Source organism: Zalophus californianus, chromosome 5 (assembly GCF_009762305.2).
Source record: "Zalophus californianus isolate mZalCal1 chromosome 5, mZalCal1.pri.v2, whole genome shotgun sequence".
Classification (NCBI taxonomy): Eukaryota; Metazoa; Chordata; class Mammalia; order Carnivora; family Otariidae; genus Zalophus; species Zalophus californianus.
The window spans coordinates 57,176,361-57,195,004 of NC_045599.1; the positions used below are offsets into that span (position 1 = coordinate 57,176,361).

The window sequence follows — 18,644 nt, forward strand, 5'->3', positions numbered from 1 at the left end:
TTTGTATCTATGTCCCAGGGGAGCCTTACCAGGTTGCATTTAAGAGTGCAGTGGTTGAATTAGAATTGATGAGAACCTTGGAGGAAAGAAAAAGCACAACAGTTTCTGAGCCCTAGTCTGAATTGCTTCAAGCTTCCCCTCAGACTGGCAAGTAAAAGTCACCAGGCAAGAGGCTTTTAAGAGCGCCACATCTTTGTGTAGCTTGTGAACCCAGAGTGCCCCCCAGTGTTGGTTAGGGTTAATCACAGTTCGCCATTTCTTAGAACACCCTAGAATGGATGAGGGAGATGCATTTTGGCTTGGTAATTCCTGTCAGTCCTAACTTTCTGCCAGCCGCTTTTCTTGTGTTTGTCAAGAAGTTCAGTCTTTCCGAGGCCTCGTGAGGTATTTTGGGAAAAACTCACTTTCATTTGCCTTTGTGCAAACTGGACTCTGAAGAAGAGCAGTTTCCACAGAAATTCATTTCCTAGCCAGAAACTCTCCCATTCCCAAATCTTTTTTTTAATGTGCCTCCTTTTTAAAAATGTCATTGTGTTTATCTTTTCAAGACATCGATAAAAGTGAAAAACCGGCCAGGTCACCTTTCTACTCCCTGGGAAGGCAAAGGCATTGATCAAACAGACTGACCGACAAGTTTCTTCTTGTTGATGAGAATTTTAAGTTTCTAAAATTGCACTTGAACTTTTTCTACCGGCCTCCACCCAAATGAAAATGACTTCTAAACTTCTGAAAACCTTTTTTAATCTTCCTTCATCTACCACTATAAAAAGCATGCCTCCCATTTTGTTTAATCAGGCCTGTTATCAGACCTCCCAGCACACCCACCTCCAGGCACCTGCATGGTTTAGGAACCTTCACAAGTGTTCTGTGCACCAGACTTCCAGAACCACTGAGTTAAGCAAAGAAATTCCTTGCTTTTCCTCCTTATTTATTAATCTTATTAATTAAAACATCTTACCCATTCAGCTCACCATTATTACTGCCTGTGGGGCTGAATATTCTCTGTAGCTCCAGCGTACACGCATGTGTGCATGCGCGCCTGTGTGTATGTCAGAAGTGTGGTTGCGAGGGGTATGGTGGGGAGCAAAGAACTCATTGAGACACAAAAGTCAAAACTACCTGTTTCTGTGGCTTGAACCCGTAGAAACAGTAATTCTGCTGCCACCCTTTTGACTGAGTGGTGCTGAAGCAGGATGTAGTTTGTATTTGATTCATCTGGGTGACTGCTAAAGACCATTTTAGGCACCATGATCCTTGACAGAAGGATAACAGCCTCAGGAAATCTCGCCTTGGCAAGGAGGAATGGCCCACGCTTCCTTAGTTCTCCAGGGTTGGGAACTCCCTCTTTAAGAGTTACCGTAGGCCAGGAGAGCTTGGCCAAAAGGAGAGGAGGAGCTTCAGTCTGGAACCTGAGCCCTGCCTGACCTTTGGTCACCTCGGCTGTGAAAAGCAAAAAAGACTGTTGTCTGTTAAAATGCAACCAGCTGAAATAGTGCTAAGCCCAAAGTAATACAACTTGAATGCTTCCAAATCAGATTAGTTGATAAAGTATCTAGTGCTTTGCCTGGAGCTTTGTTATATTCCCAGTATCTAATCTTGCTGTGCTTGTCCTGAGACTACTCTTGCTTAAATTGAGGTTATCATTTACATACAAAAAGATGCAAGAGTATTAAATGTACAGTTCAGTGGATTTTGATAATTGTATACATCCTCGTAACCACCACCGAAAGCAAGATAACACATTTCCATGTCCCCCAAAAGTGCCCTCACACACGTGTTCAGTCAGCCTCTTGACTACCCACCCTAAAGGCAACGACTGTTCTGATTTCTATCACCAAAGAAGGTTCTTCCCGGTTTTGAAATTCATATAGATATAGTGTGGAACCTTCTGGCTTTTTCAGTCAACAGTAATGTTTTAAAAAATACCTCCATGTTGTTGCATGTATCAGCAGTTCATTTTTTCGTTATAAAATATTACCATTATATTGATACAACATAGTATGTTCTTCCATTCTCCCGTTGATAGATGTTTGGGTGGCTTCCAGTTTTTTGTGGGATTTTCTGTGTGTGTGGAGGGAGAGGGGTCAATTTTTATTAAAGGCTGCTTTCTGGTCATTCTTATACCAGAATAAGAATTCTGCCTCAGCTCTGCTTAGGTTTTCATTTCTCTTGGATAAATACCCAGAAGTAGGATTTCTCGGTCATATGGCAGATGTGTGTTTATATTTATAAGAAACTGCCAATTCTCTAAAGTTGTACCATTTTACGCTCCCACCACCAATGTGTGACCGTTCCGCTGGCCCCACACCCTTGCCAACACATGGTGGGCGTGGAATGATATCTCATTGTTTTAATTTGCATTTCTCTGAAGACTAATGATGTGGAGCAATGGTAATTCAAAGTTAAGGCTGTTTTTTTTTTTAATTTTTTATTGTTATGTTAATCACCATACATTACATCATTAGTTTTTGATGCAGTGTTCCATGATTCATTGTTTGTGCATAACACCCAGTGCTCCATGCAGAACGTGCCCTCCTCAATATCCATCACCAGGCTAACCCATCCCCCCACCCCCTCCCCTCTAGAACCCTCAGTTTGTTTTTCAGAGTCCATTGTCTCTCATGGTTCATCTCCCCCTCTGACTTACTCCCCTTCATTCTTCCTCTCCTGTTATCTTCTTCTTTTTCTTTTTTCTTAAAATATGTTGCGTTATTTGTTTCCGAAGTACAGATCTGTGATTCAACAGTCTTGCACAATTCACAGCGCTCACCATAGCACATACCCTCCCCAATGTCTATCACCCAGCCACCCCATTCCTCCCACCCCCCACCACTCCAGTAACACTCAGTTTGTTTCCTGAGATTAAGAATTCCTCATATCAGTGAGGTCATATGATACATGTCTTTCTCTGATTGACTTATTTCACTCAGCATAACACCCTCCAGTTCCATCCACGTTGTTGCAAATGGCAAGATCTCATTCCTTTTGATGGCTGCATAATATTCCATTGTGTACATATACCACATCTTCTTTATCCATTCATCTGTCGATGGACATCTTGGCTCTTTCCACAGTTTGGCTATTGTGGACATTGCTGCTATAAACATTGGGGTGCACGTACCCCTTCGGGTCCCTACATTTGTATCTTTGGGGTAAATACCCAGTAGTGCAATTGCTGGATCGAATGGTAGCTCTAATTTCAACTGTTTGAGGAACCTCCATACTGTTTTCCAGAGTGGTTGCACCAGCTTGCGTTCCCACCAACAATGTAGGAGGGTTCCCCTTTCTCCACATCCCCGCCAACATCTGTCGTTTCCTGACTTGTTAATTTTAGCCATTCTGACGGGTGTGAGGTGGTATCTCATTGAGGTTTTGATTTGGATTTCCCTGATGTAAGGCTGTTTTTTGAAGAACCTTCACTTTTTTTAACCTAGAAAATGGGATGTAGCAATGTCGCAGGGGAGCCTAAGGTGAGTGTGTTATCTTGAGCACATCTGAGAGGCTGGTACCGGTGTGTCTGTAAGGACTGTGACCTCCTGAGGGAGGAGGAGCCACTGGGGGAGGAGGACACGGAGGAAGAAGAGCCGAAGAGGCAAAGCTGGTCCAGTGGCCCAGTCAAAGAGAAGGGCATGAAGGGATGGTACACTTTCTCTTCCCTCAGATTTCAGCTCATCCTTTTGCAGAATGAGCACCGGTGAGAGGGAACTGCAGATGAACTATAAAAGATGTCCTTGAAGGAGTCCTTTGAGCTTAATGGAGCTCAAGATAGGAAAAGGGGAACTTTGATGCTGGGTGAAGGAGCCTTTGGGTCCAGGCCTATGAGTAATGAGAGCAGGGCCAAGTCTAGCACACAGAGCACAATGCACAGAGCTGCTTTTAATCCCATCAGACTAATCCTTACAATAGCCCCTGCCTGTGTCTCTAGGCCCCCCGGGCGCAGTCTGCCGGCCCCCGAGGCCAGCCCTCTCCCTTCCACTCCCGCCTTGCTTAGAGCCAAAAGGGACAAAGCTCGGACATCCAGAGACTGGAGGAGGAGTGAGCAGGTGGGAGAGGCAGCTAGACAGGTTCTGTACCCGCTGAGTTTCTAACAGGGATGGAGGGCTGCTCAGACGCCCCCAGGGGGAGCCTGAGCAGGAGAGGAGGCAGCAGAGGGAGAGGATCCCAAGGTCGGCCTGCCCTCCCTTCAGCCTCGGAAGGGTGACAGAAATGGAAAGCAGAGGACCAGGCCACCAGCTGTCTGGCCTCTGCCCTTCATGCCTTAATGCTAAGCCCACCTCCCTGCCTACCACTGGACTTTGGCTGCTGGGCCCCAGGCTGGGTGATTTTCAGTATTTGTAAGCATCTCAACAGAACAATAAAGCATTTGGAGTAAAAAGAAGGGAAGGAAGGAAGGAAGGAAGGAGGGAAGGAGGGAGGGAGGGAGAGAGAGAGAGAGGAAGGAAGGAAGGAAGGAAGGAAGGAAGGGAGTCGAAACGGTTAAGTCCATCTGGCAATTCCTCCAAAAACTAAACACAGGATTATCTTATGATCCAGCAATTCCACTTTTAGCTCTAAACCCAAAAGAATTGAAAGTAGGAACTTGAAGAGAGATTTGTACACCAGTGATCATAGCAGCTTTATTAACAATAGCCAAAAGATAGAAACAACCGGTGCCTACTGATGGATGAATGGATAAGCAAATGTGCTATATACACACAATGGAATATTCTTTAGCCTGAAAAAGGAGTGAAATCCTGACATAAGGTACAACACGGACAAACCTTGAGGGCATTAATGTAAGTGAAATAAACCAGATACAGAAGGACAAATACTATATGATTTCCTAACTTAGATCAGGTACCTATGGTAGTGAAATTCATAGATACAGAAAGTGAAGTGGTGGTTGCCAAGGGTGGGGAGTGGAGATGGGCAATGGGCAATCACTGTTCATCGGTATAGAACTTGCGAGATAAAGAGTTCTGGAGATGGATGGTGATGATAGTTGCACAACAATGTGAATGTATCTAATGTTACTGAATTGTACATTAAAAAGGGTTAAGGGGTGCCTGGCTGGCTCAGTTGGAAGAGCATGCGACTCTTGATCTCAGGGTTGTAATTCTGAGCCCCACATTGGGGATAGAGATTACGTAAAAATAAAATCTTTAAAAAAATAAGAATGGTAAATTTTTATGTTGTGTATATTTTACCACAGTGAAAACCCATAAAAAAGCAATTAAGCAGCTTGCTCAAGGTCTTACAGCTAGTAACCAGCAGAATGAGGAGTCCAATTTAGGTGGTCTGATTCACAGCCTAAATTGTCCACCCCTTTCCAGAGATGCTTCAGAGTTGGACCGTGGCAGGTGAGCAGGGCATCCTAGGGCTTTGTTGGATATTGGAGGCCTTTATATCTGCCAGTAGATTCCCAAAACACAGAAACAAAAGACACCACAGGGTTGTGGGAGGGGCAGCATTCATGGGTACATATGAGATGTTCATAGGAAAAGGGGAACTTTGATGCTGGGTGAAGGAGCCTTTGGGCATCAGGAATCAGGAATGAAATCTAAAGTCTGCTTCCCAACATCTGTTTAAGCTTCAAACCACCTTCAGTTAGCTCTGTTAACTTTGAGTCCCCATAACATAGACAAAAACAGTGACCAGTTTAGGGCTGCTTATCCTGGGCACTTCTGATATTTTGGGCTAGGTAATTCTTTGGGGGCAGAGCAGCTGTCCTATGCATGATAAGATTATTTAGCAGCATCCCTGGCCTCTGCCCACTAGATGCCAGGAGTAACTCCTCCAAGATCATGACAATCAAAAATGTTTCCAGACATTGCCAAATGCCTCCTGGGGTGTAGTTACCAGAATTACCAAAAAAAAAAAAAAAAACCAAAAAAACGAACAAACACAAAAAACAAAAAAACAGGGTTCCTAGTTCAATGTGAATTTCACATAAACAACACATAAATTTTTTAGTATAAGCATGTCTCAAATACTGCATGGGACATGCTTATACTAAAAACTTTTTTAAAATCAAGTTTAACTGGTGGCCTGCCTTTTATCTGTTCACCCTATGGGGGTGGAATGGGTTTGGGCAACAGGATTGTTGATGTATTAAACAAGATGATGTGTGTGAGATGCCTGGCAAATGGTGGGTGTACTCTAAATATTCCGGGAATACACTGCAGACCATGAATCCACTTCACCTCTGTCCCTCTTGGAGGCTGCAGCTGGTACTCACATCTTCCTATCTTTTACCGAAACTGTCATCAGAGCGGGTACAGTGTCATGAGCAGAAAGGGAGCCCACATGTGAACCTCTCAGGGCTGGGAACTAGCATCCACTCCAAGCTGGTTTCCTAGCTTCCTGTGCAGGAACGTCCATCTGCTTGTGCTCTGGGGCCTTGTCATTATGGGCTCGCTGCGTTATTAGATCATTTCTCCGAAGCAGCAACCACAGAAGGCGATAGCGAATGAAAAACTGCATCTCTCCCAGACTCAGTCACCCTGGGTTTGATCTTTCTGGCGCCATAGCCCAAGAAAACCATTCCCTCGGATATGCCAGGACCAATCCTTTCCCCAGTCGGTTGCAGCGAGGAGCTTCTTTCTGGTCCAAGATTAATGACCCAAGCAGGCAGCATTTCCAGAGAGCAAAGGTGAAATTTAACTCTGGGTAGATGCCTGACATTTTGAACAAAAGGGAAGGGGCAAGTGAGGAGAAACGGCATTTGTAGGTCTCCTGCAGCTTTATAAATCAAGGATGGGCAAAAGTGAATTGGGTCTCTGCCAACAGTTGAACTGATGTGGGTTCCTCTGTTTCGTTTTCAGACAGTCTGAATGATGCACGCTTTAAAGATGTGTTGTCAGGAGTGTCCCTTTGAGTTAAATACCCGCTTATTAATTCCTGAGAATTTTATTTTTCCAAAAGGAAATCCAGTTTGTGTGGGGGGGGTATTAAGTTTGTCCACGAGAAAATACATTCATTGCTGTAGGGGGAAGCCCCCTTTTCTATCTGGTTGTGGGTGAGATAGACCCTGAGAAGCTGGGGAAATGGGACAAAGGCTTGTACAGCTTTCAGTTAGAAGATGAATAAGTTCTGGGATCTAATGTGTCTACGGTTCCGTATGTATCATGGTGACTATAGTTAATAATCCTATATTGTATACTTGAAATTTGCTAAGAGGTTGGTCTTAAGTATTCTGTCTGCAAACCCCCTGCAAAAAAGGTGAGGTGATGTATGTGTGATTTAACTTATTTGTGGGCATCATTTCGCAAGGTGTGCATATATCAGATCATCCCATTGTACACCTAAAATATATATATGATTTTTATTTGTCAGTCATACCTTAATAAAGCTGGAAAACAAAAACAAGAATGGATCCCTCTGTGCACCAGAGCAAGTTCCACCATATCTCAAAAAACCAAGTGTATGCTCTCACCACAAGGAAATTAAGTTGGAAATCAGTTACAAAAACAAAAACAAAAAAACCCTCCTATATTTAGAAATTAGGGAATAGATATGTTTTTCAGAAAGTCACTTTGGAATGTACTAGGCAAACTGATGATGAAGGAATCCAAGAGTGGGTTCTTCATTGGTTAACTGAATAAGCATTTGCTGAGTGACTACTCTTTGCCTTATTTTATACTAAAGATGGATAAGACATGGACCCTGGCTTCATGGAACAGACTTGCAGATAAATATTCACTCTCTCCTGTGGCTTTTCTGTCAGGCACTGTGCTAAGCACTATGGGAATTCACAGGATACCCAGAAAACTCAGTGGGGGAAGGGAATACCTTTTAGTGTGTCCCGAAGAATTTACAGAGGCCGTTTCTCTCTACCTGATCAATAGAAGACTAAAGTCTAGGAATTCTCCAGATTGACCTGGGCGGGGGGTGGTGAGGACGCCAAAGTATTTGCAGGTAACAGGGTGGAAGGAGGGGTCTGTGCGGAATTAGGATGCAGACGGAAGGAAGAGCCAGGTCTCGGAGGGCCCGTGGTCACACTGAAGAATCTGGGCTCTATCCTGAAGGGCCTACACAGAACCCCTGGACAGGTTTTATGCTGGTGAGTGAGACGATCTGATTTTTATTATGGAAAGATCTCTTGGAGTAGGCGGAAAATAGACTGGGCAGATTGGAAGCTGGAGCTCTATTAAAGACAGAGGGTATTAAAATGATTTAGCACCAGGGCTGCGGTCAGTGAGAAGGGAGAAAAGCCAAAGGGCTGGAGCCCGGTCCCTGAGGCCCACTGCCGGGCTGGTGCTGCCCCTGTGTGGCTGGACCGTAGAGGGGTCCAGAGCACCAGGGCTCAGGGCAATCCCTGTGACGTGCATGCTTCAGTGTTTCAGCAGTGGGCATAGCCATACAGATCCATGCCAGCTGCAGATTAGCCCTGTGAGGATGACCCAGGCGAGGGAGGTCAAGGGCCTCGACTAAAGAGAACGGGTGAGGTGTGGACAAAATACGGAAAATAGAGTTACATTTCTCAGTGGCCGACTGGACATAGAGAAGGACGAGAGTAGAGACTGACTGTCACATTTCTGGTGTGGAAGGCTTTGAGTTGGGCCGGGGCCTTGCAGGAAGCCTCTGGTGTCAGGAAGCGAGGAACCTGAGACAATGTGAAGGGCGTGGTGTTGAATCGGACACAAGTGAACAGGAGCTGGCAACGGGGCTAAGAGGGTGGACCTCTCCAGAATTGCACTGCCATCACTACACTTGGAAGGGGCCTGCGATGTCCCCTTCCTTGAGGCACAGCCTCGGAAACCAGAGCTCCCAGGGCATGTGGTTGCTTGTATTTCCCAGCCCATTAGAATGGAATTTCTTTGACATGAATGACAAAGCTCTAAAGTTCATTTTGGGTCTGAATCATGAGCTAAGCAGCTGTTTCACTTGTCAAGTGTTAAATGATTTGTTCTGGATCAGAGACTACAAGGCAAGAAATGGGGCTAGAAAAAAGGTGCAGGTAGACAGGTCAACAGTTAGCGAAGACGTATGAGTGTGACCTTTGGCATCAGCCACAGAGAGCACTCAGGCTGACCTCCGTTGTCATAACACTGGAAATATTATGGCCCTCTCCTTATCCCCACCCTGGGGAACTATCTTCCACCTAAGAATGGATTCCATTAGTATTTTTGTGCCACATCATTGAGAATCTTTGGGGAAGGGATAGAGCGCTTTTGTTGATCGTGTGCAAGATCTTGCTGAGGCCGTGTGCAAAGAACAAAAAGAAATCCTGATCCGGAATAAAATAGGGCCCATGAAGTAGTATGGAGCACTGTTCAGGGAAAAAAAAGTATTTTACTTACATCATATACAAAAATAAACTCAAAATGGATTAAAGACCCAATGATGAGACCTGAAACCATAAAAACTCCTCGAAGAAAACATAAGCAGTAATCTCTTTGTCATGGAGCATAGAAACATTTTTCTAGGTAGGTCTCCTGAGGCAAGGGAAACAAAAATAAAAAGAAAAGCAAAATAAAATGGTTTTGCATAGCAAAGGAAACTGTTAATAAAATGAAAAGACAACCTACTAAATGGGAGAAGATATTTGCAAATGATATATCTAATAAGGAATTAACATCCAAAATATATGGAGAACTTACACAGCTCAAAACCAAAAAAAAAAAAAAAAAAAATTAAGAATCGGGCAGAGGACCTGAAGAGATGTTTTTCCCAAAAAGACATGCAGATGGCCCACAGACACATGAAAAGAAAAGACACTCAGCATTGCTCATCATCAGGGAAATGCAAGTCAAAACCACAATGGGATACCACCTCACTCCTGTCAGAATGGCTAGTATCAAAAAGACAAGAAATGACAAGTGTGGGCGAGGATGTGGAGGAAAAGGAACCCTTGTGCAGTGTTGGTGCATATAAAAATGCTACAGCCACTGTGGACAATAATACGGAGGTTCCCCCCAAAATTAAAAATAGAAATATCATATCCAGTAATTCCACTATGGGGTATTTACTGAAAAAACAAAAACACCAATTCAAAAATGTAGGTGCACCCCTGTATTTATTGCAGCATTATTTACAATAGTCAAGATATGGAAGCAACTCAAGTGTGCATTAATAGATGAATGGATCAAGATGTGGCGTATACATCCAGTGGAATATTAGCCACAAAAAAGAATGAGATTGTGCCCTTTGCAACAACGTGGATGAACCTAGAGGACATTATGCTAAGTCAAGTAAGTCGGAGAAATACAAGTTCCACATGATTTCATGTGTGTGTGATCTGAAAAACAAATCATCAAAAAGCAGAAACAGACCCGTAAAGACAGGGAACGAACTGATGGTTGCAAAAGGGGAAGAGAGTGCAGGAATGGGCCAAACAGTTGAAGGGAGAGGGAGATGCAGGCTTCCAGTTAGCAAATGAATACGTCATGGGGATAAAAGAGACAGCACAGGGAATAGAATCAATGGTACTGTGATAGCGTTGTAAGGTGGCAGATGGCAGCTACACTTGTGGTGAGCACAGCATAATGAGCAGACTTGTCAAACCACTTGTTGCACCCGGGAAACTAATGTATATAACATTGTGTGTTTACTTCAATTAAAAAAATAACTGAAAAGTATTTTAAGGACAGCTACTTTATTTTTTTTTTTTAAGATTTTATTCATTTATTTGAGAGGGAGAGAGAATGAGAGAGAGACAGAAAGAGAGAGCATGAGACGGGAGAGGGTCAGAGGGAGAAGTAGACTCCCCGCCGAGCGGGGAGCCCAACGCGGGACCCGATCCCAGGACTCCAGGACCATGACCTGAGCCGAAGGCAGTCGCTTAACCAACTGAGCCACCCAGGCGCCCTAAGGACAGCTACTTTAAAAGCAGATTGACTGGGTTGCTAATATACAGAATAAGTATCATTTTTTTTTTTATTTTTTAAGTTTTTTTTTTTTTAATTTATTTGACAGAGAGAGACAGCGAGAGAGGGAACACCAGCAGGGGGAGTGGGAGAGGGAAATGGCCTCCCGCTGAGCTGGGAGCCCGATGCGGGGCTTGATCCTAGGACCCTGGGATCAAGACCCGAGCCGAAGGCAGACACTTAACGATTGAGCCACCCAGGCGCCCCTATTTTGATTTCTTTTGAGATTTTATTTATTTATTAGAGAGGGAGAGAGCACAAGCAGGGGGAATGGCAGGCAGAGGGAGAGGGAGAGGGAGAAGCAGGCTTGCCGCAGAGCTGGGAGCCCGATGCGGGGCTCGATCCCAAGACCCCGGGATCATGACCTGAGCCGAAGGCAGACGCTTAACCGACTGAGCCACCCAGGCGCCCCAAGTATTGTTATTTTGCCACAAGTCTTCTCCCAACCTTTGAGCATTTGTGTCCAAACTAACTGAAGTTCTCAAGTTTGTTTAGTTTTATTTTGTTAAGTTCTGAAAGTGCTCCATTTCTTATCATGGATCTATAATCCAGAGTGAATTTCTTGTGGTTTTATCTGTTCCAGGCACAAGATCTTTGAATCAGAGAGGAGCTTAGCCCTAAAATGAGCTTTAGAGTCTGTTAGTCCAACTTTCTGCTTAATGTAAGAATTCTCAATATTTAGTTATATTTGCTTTTCAGTTTCCTAAGCCTGGACATCAGCTTATGCAAGAGTTTATATATTAATATAAACCTGCAAACATACACAATTGTTTTTAAGTAAATATTTATGTGAGTAAGATAGAGAAGGAAAGTCAATGTGTGCCCGTATATGCTATAAGATAAGAAATATGAGTATATACAATGTGTATTTACAAAGTAATGAGCTGCCTTTATATGTATTTATGATATAAGCTTCATTTGTATGTGGTCAAAATTTGCCAATTCTATAGGCTACTGTAGTATATAGTTACATAAAAATCTTTGACAAAATTTTAACAGATCTACATTATCATAATATTAATATTATATTAACATCGGGCTACAAAAGAAAATCCCAAAGGATCTTTGTTGAAAACAGAAACGCATATACACACTTTTTATGCTTTCAGCTTTTTTTCAAACCCTTAGACTCTTTCTTTCAGTGGAGCTTGGGACGTACCTTGCTTGAATGAGTCATACATACTTGCACCAGGAACTCTTTCTGGAAAGGTACTCTCATTTACTCTTCATATTAGAAGCACTCACAGAAGATATTCCAGAAAAAATAACCTTGAAAAATAAGCCCATGAATTTCTGACCAGGAGGTTTGCTTCTTCGAAAGCATGGTTAGGGTGACAAGTCACACTCAGGAACCAGAGGCATTACGTGACTTCCCTCTGCTGTTGACCACTCATTCTGTGCATTCCTAATGGTAGGACCAGAGCTCAGAGACAGAAAGAGAGAAACTAGCAGGAAAGATTAGTTTGTTGCTTGGGTCTGCTCTTAGAGACAGATGACTCCTGCAGTTATTCGGACTTGGACCCTTGGACCCTTTCCCTGGGGTGTATAATTCTTGTTGAATTGACTCTCACTTTTTAAAGGCATGGTTATGTGCTGTGGGCAGATCCCTGCCATTTTTTTTTTTAAGATTTATTTTTTGGGGGAGAGAGAGCAAGCGAGTGAGAAAGAGAGAGAGAGACTATGCACAGGGGCAGAGGAAGAGAGAGAAAAGCAAACTCCCCGCTGAATGTGGAGCCCAACACTGGACTGGATCTCACAACACTAAGATCATGACCTGAGCTGAAATAACGAGTTTGATGCTTAACCAACTGAGCCACCTAGGTACCCCCTGCCATTTTTTTTTTATTGTGATTGCTTTGTGTACCAATGTTGGCAGTCGTGCTACATGATTGGCTCAAAATGCAACTGACCTCTGCCCCAGGAATCCAAAATTGGCCTATGACTAGAGTTACCGGTTTAAAGATCAAAGGTCTGTGAATATTGTTTTCTTTGCGACCTGGAGACGCCAGGGTAGTCTCTGGCGCTTTCTCATTGCTAGCCATCAGTGAGCACTACCGTGTCAATGTTCAGATTCATTGCAATCAGAGTGAACATTAGTTTAGTTCCAAGAATTGTATGGATGCTGAATAATGTCAGAATTATTCCACTTTCCTTATCCTTTCTCTCTTCCCATCAGACCTTGTACTTGAGAAGAGTCAAAGGCTTACAACTCTTTGAAAAGTTTTTTTGTCCTTTTTATAACAAGGTAATAGAATGTTCAAACAAATAATGCCAAAAGCGAAAGTCCCCTGTTAGCACCCACTTCCTACCCTGAGTAGCCATTTAAAATAGTTGAGTGTATTCCTTCCCTCCCTTGTTTTCTCGATATAATATATGTCTATAAAAATGAGATCATTACTATTTACACCATTTGGAAAAGAACTTTTTTACTGAGCGGTGTAACTGGGACATTTTCCAGATCAGTTCAGAAAGATCTACCTCATTCGTTGCCAGTAGTTACATGGTGTGCTTTTGCATGGCTGTACCACAGTTGATTTAACTTTTCCCCTCACCCTGGCTTCTTTTTCTTCTTTTATTTTTCTAACAAATGAGGAGAAGGTGAAAATCTCTGCCGTCAGCACCAGGGACTGTCCAGCTACATCTGGTTCTAAAGTCACAGATGACATTAGATGCATGACAACCTGAGTTTCTAGCCAAGCGTTAATGTTTCATGTTGATTAGATAGTATTTATATTGTAAACCAGTGACCCGTTGAGGGGATAAAATGTTATTTCTGTAGGAATAAAATCAGAAATTTATCTGATCATCATGCCCTTCCTAAGTGTGTTGCCACTTGAGAAAATGGATTTTGAGCTACTTTTCCAAAGAGACTTTTAGTTGTCTCTGTGCCTAGTGAGGGAAGACCACTGACAAATAAATACAGGCGATTTACTTCTTAGCTATTAAAAACTCATCTCACATATATTTATTTGTTATTAATACCGATTGCTAATGTTTAAGAACATCGAATCTGTGTCTTGCACCTAAAACCTGCCTTCTTACCAAAGACTATGTCCTATGAATATCACAAAACTGGTACCCAAATATAGATCAGTAAAGTAGGTGCTCATTCATGAGGGCAGCAGCAGCTAAGCCCAAAAAAGAGCATGAAAGTCAGCATTCTTCTTCCACATGCGTCACATACTTCTGCCTTGGCACCCTGTAAAATGTCAGACAGTCACGCAATTGGGGAGGCAGCTGGTTTCTGCAGTCCTAGAGCACGTTGGCTCGAGGCTCATAGATGGCCTTGATTACTATGCAACAGGCATGATGTTCTTATTAGCGCCACCCTGATGAGCGCCGTGCAGTAACTGCTTTCTGTAATACCCTAATTGAGGGCCTTCCTCACATGGAATTTACATTATATGTAGATAAGTCTCTCAGTATGACATTTTAATGGGTACTTTTTAACAGAGTCCAAAGGACAATTAGAACCACCACCCACGCAAGAATCACTTTTTTGTTTTTTTAAGACAAGAAAGGCGTGGTGCCCACAGAGGGCTCATTTAAGATAATCCATTTTTCTAAGTGCAGATGAGTATCCGAACATAACAACCCGCTTTCCTACTTGCGTGTGGCCTGGTTTCATATTCCGGCCCTTCACTCCTATTGATGTCTCCCCACTTCCTGGTGTTGGTGGTTTAGCTTTTATATCATTCTCCAATTCAAATGTAAACCATACTGAAATCAAAATGGGGAGGGGTCCCAGGAATTCATGGCTGAATAGTTATGAAGGTCAGTGTTTTACCACTCCATTCTTTTATTCATTTTGGATCCAGATAATGGTATTTTAGTTTATCAAAGCATCTGCAGGGCCATTTCTCAAGACTGTCACTCTGTCTATCCCTCACTGGGGCCACAGAATATCATCCATCAGTCTTTGAGCCCCCTCCCCAGGGCCATGTCCTAAAAGGGGAATAGTGTTGGTCTCCCTTTCTAGGATTCCCTCCACCCACTCGAGGGCTGTCCTCTCTTTCTCCAGGTCATATGGTTGTGATATAGAAGGAAAGAGTTAGGGACCAGGCATGGCACAACCTGTCTTGGATACTCTCATCTACTTCTTAAGTATTGATTTGAATTGTGTCTCTAACTTGAATGTTAGAAACTTAAGAATTAGCTCTTTGTTCAGGACCCAAATAAGAAAAGAAATTTTGCTGGGGCTCTGGAGAAAATACTCTTTTGGATAGATACCTCAGCCCCTTCTGTACTCCCACCACTATTTCTTCATAACCTGTTCCAGCATGTGTGGGACTGTTTGTTGTGTCTGTTAACTAATCTGCCTCTTCTCCTAGACTGAAACTCCTCAAGGGCAAAAAAGAAGTCCTCCTAGCCTCCACATTGTGGAGCGTTGTGACTAGCCTATATAGGTACTCCATGAAAATATGAATGAATAAACAAAGTAAAGTAAGGTGATCACTAGGCAGTAGGGAAATACAAATTAAAATCACCATGAGGGGCGCCTGGGTGGCTCAGTCGTTGAGCGGCTGCCTTCGGCTCAGGTCATGATCCCAGGGTCCTGGGATCGAGCCCCGCATCGGGCTCCCTGCTCAGCGGGAGGCCTGCTTCTCCCTCTCCCACTCTCCCTGCTTGTGTTCTCTCTCTCGCTGCGTCTCTCTCTGTCAAATAAATAAAATCTTTAAAAGTAAATAAATAAATAAAATAAAATCACGATGAAATACTATTACACGCCTATTAGAAGGGCCAAAAACAAAAACAAAACCAAAAAACCTAAACTGATAAAACAAGGTAGAAAGGGTGTGAAGCAGCTAAGAGTCTCATACACTAGTGAGGGGAATGTCAAATGATACAGCCGTTGTGGAAGATAGTTTGGCAATTTCTTATAAAACTAAACATAAACTTTTCCTATGACTCAACTAACCTACTCCTTGGGATTGACCCAAGAAAAAAGGAAAACTTTGGGACACAAAAAATCTGATTGAAATCTTGACAGCTGCTTTATTGATAATCACCTAAAACTGGAAACCATCCACTGTCCTTCAACTGGTGAGTAGGTGAACAAATGATCATCTAGCCACACAGGGCAGTTGTACTCAGCAGTGAAAAGGAACAAACTATTGATAGGTCTAACAGTCTGCATGGGTGCATTATTCTAAGTGGATAAAGCCAGATTCAAAAAGCTGTGTACAGTAGGATTCCACTTAGATGATGTTCTGGAAAAAGACAAAACTGTAGGGACAGAGAACAGACCAGTGGTCATCAGTGGTTAGGAAGGGAGGAAGGGTTGACTGCAAAAGGGCAGCAGGAAGGAATGTTTTGGGCTGATGGAACTGGTCTGCCTCTTGATCACGATGGTGTCCACATGACTGTGCATTTATCAAACTCATAGAGCTGGATACCTACCTGAAAAGGTAATAAATTTTATCGTATATTAATTACTAATTTAATTTGAAAAAATAAATCGAGGCTGTTTTGCTGTTTAGTGTGAATTTAAAAAACGTCAAAAGAAAACTAGGCTTACTAGCCTGCAGTGATTTGTCACATGTTCGTATACTACCATAAACCCACTGTGAGAAAGTGTGTGTGTGTTTTCATTTAGCAAATGTTTAAAGAGAACCTTCCAATGGACCACGACTTGCTATAGGCGCTGAGAATACATTGGTGAGTAACAAAAGCAGAGTTCCTACTCTCCTGATGGGGAGAAGGACAGAGAGTTAACATGTCACCAAATCAATGCAGTTGATAGCTTTGGATAGGAGTAAGTGCTGTGGAAACAGTAAGATAGGCCTTGGTGACAAAGGGTGGGTTTGAGGGTTTGGCCTCTCTGAAGAGACGACCTGGAAGGTGGGAAGGAGGCATCAACATATGCAAATATTCAGGCAGAGCGGTCCCAGCAGGGAAAATACCAAATGCGAAGACCCTAAGGGAACTACACTGGGGATGAGATGGCCTGAAAGACCCTCTCACTTTCAAACCTCAGAGAAAGGACAGCTAAAATAGAACAACTGTCCTTTCAAATGTATGGCTGGGCTTCCAAGGAAATTAGGCACAGCCCCTAAGATGAAATTAAGCTTTGAATGTTCAAAGAACTATGAGCAGGTAGGTAGGGCCTGAGCAAGAGGGCAAGGGCAGCAGCAAGAAGGTGAGCTCAGGTAGGTAGGTAGGGATGTGTTTCTGTTGGCTCCAGAGACCATGGTAAGACATTTGGATTCCGTCCAAATGTCTTGGGAGCCATTGGATGCTTTTAAGCAGCAGAATGAAGTGCTCTTTTTTTTTTTTAATTTTATTTTATTATGTTAGTCACCATACAGTACATCACTAGTTTTTGATGTAGTGTTCCATGATTCATTGTTTGCGTATAACACCCAGTGCTCCACGCAGAACGTGCCCTCCTTAATACCCTTCACCGAGCTAACCCACCCCCACCCCCGTCCCGTCTAAAACCCTCAGTTTGTTTCTCAGAGTCCATTGTCTCTCATGGTTCGTCTCCCCCTTCATTTTTCCCTTCCTTCTCCTAATGTCCTTCATTCTATTCCTTATGTTCCACAAATAAGTGAAACCATATGATAATTGACTTTCTTTGCTTGACTTACTTTCGCTTAGCATCATCTCCTCCAGGCCCATCCATGTTGATGTAAAAGTTGGGTATTCATCCTTCCTGATGACTGAGTGATATCCCCTTGTATATATGGACCACATCTTCTTTATCCATTTGTCGAAGGGCATCTTGGCTCTTTCCACAGTTTGGCTATTGCAGACATTGCAGCTATGAACATTGGGGTGCATATGGTCCTTCTTTTCACTACATCTGTGTCTTTGGGGTAAATACCAGTAGTGCAATTGCTGGGTCATAGGGTAGCTCTATTTTTACTTTTTTGAGGAACCTCCACACTGTTTTCCAAAGTGGCTGTACTTTTCCAAAGTGGCTACACCAACTTCTGTTCCCACCAACAGTGTAAGAGGGTTCCCCTTTCTCCACAGCCTCTCCAACATCCGTTGTTTCTTGTCTTGTCAATTTTTGCCATTCCAACTGGTATCTCAGTGTGGTTTTGATTTGAATTTCCCTGATGGCTAGTGATTATGAACATTTCTTCATGTGTCTGTTAGCCATTTGTATGTCTTCTTTTGGGAAGTGTCTGTTCATGTCTTCTGCCCATTTTTTGACTTGATTATTTGTTTTTGGGTGTTGAGTTTGAGAAGTTCTCTATAGATCTTGGATATCAGCCCTCTTACTGTCTTACTGACATTTTAGTTTATTTATTTTTAGTGATCTCTATACCCAGTGTGGGGCTCAAACTCATGACCCCAAGATCAAAAGTCACATGCTGTTCCAACTAAGCCAGCCAGGTGGCCCTAAATTTTGTTTAAGTAGTCTCTACGCCCAATGTGGGGCTTGAACTCATGACCCTGAGATTACAAATCACACGCTCTACTGACTGAGCCAGTTGGGCGCCCCCTCTTACCGATGTTTTAAAAGGGTAAGTCTGGCTGCTGTCGGGAGGGTGGCTTGTGGTACATGGCGGGGGGACAGGGAAAGGAGAGTGAAGCTCCTGCTGTAGGTCAGGGGCACAGTGTTGCTAGCTAGGAGTTTGGTGGTGCCGGGGAGATGGGGAGAAGTTGTAGCTTTGAGGTGTGTTGGAGAGATGGAGCTTGCGGAGAGATTGGACCTTGAGTGCGATGAGGTGGAAAAGAGGACTCGGGGATGAGGTCTTGGTTTTAGTCATGAATATGTGGCTGGCTGGCAGTGTGTCATTTGCTGAAGCAGGAACATTGAAAGAAAAGCAAGAGTTTTCTTTGGTA

The 18,644-nt window shown here is 43.3% G+C and overlaps 1 protein-coding gene and 1 non-coding gene across 4 annotated transcripts in view; one reads left to right on the forward strand and one right to left on the reverse strand.

Annotated features, from left to right (window-relative positions):
• The window catches only part of SV2C (synaptic vesicle glycoprotein 2C), a 198,670-nt gene that overhangs the window by 138,264 nt on the left and 41,762 nt on the right, over positions 1-18,644 (forward strand). The window lies entirely within an intron of this gene.
• On the reverse strand, positions 18,223-18,295 carry TRNAT-UGU. Its single transcript has one exon. It is a non-coding gene; the product is annotated as a tRNA-Thr (tRNA).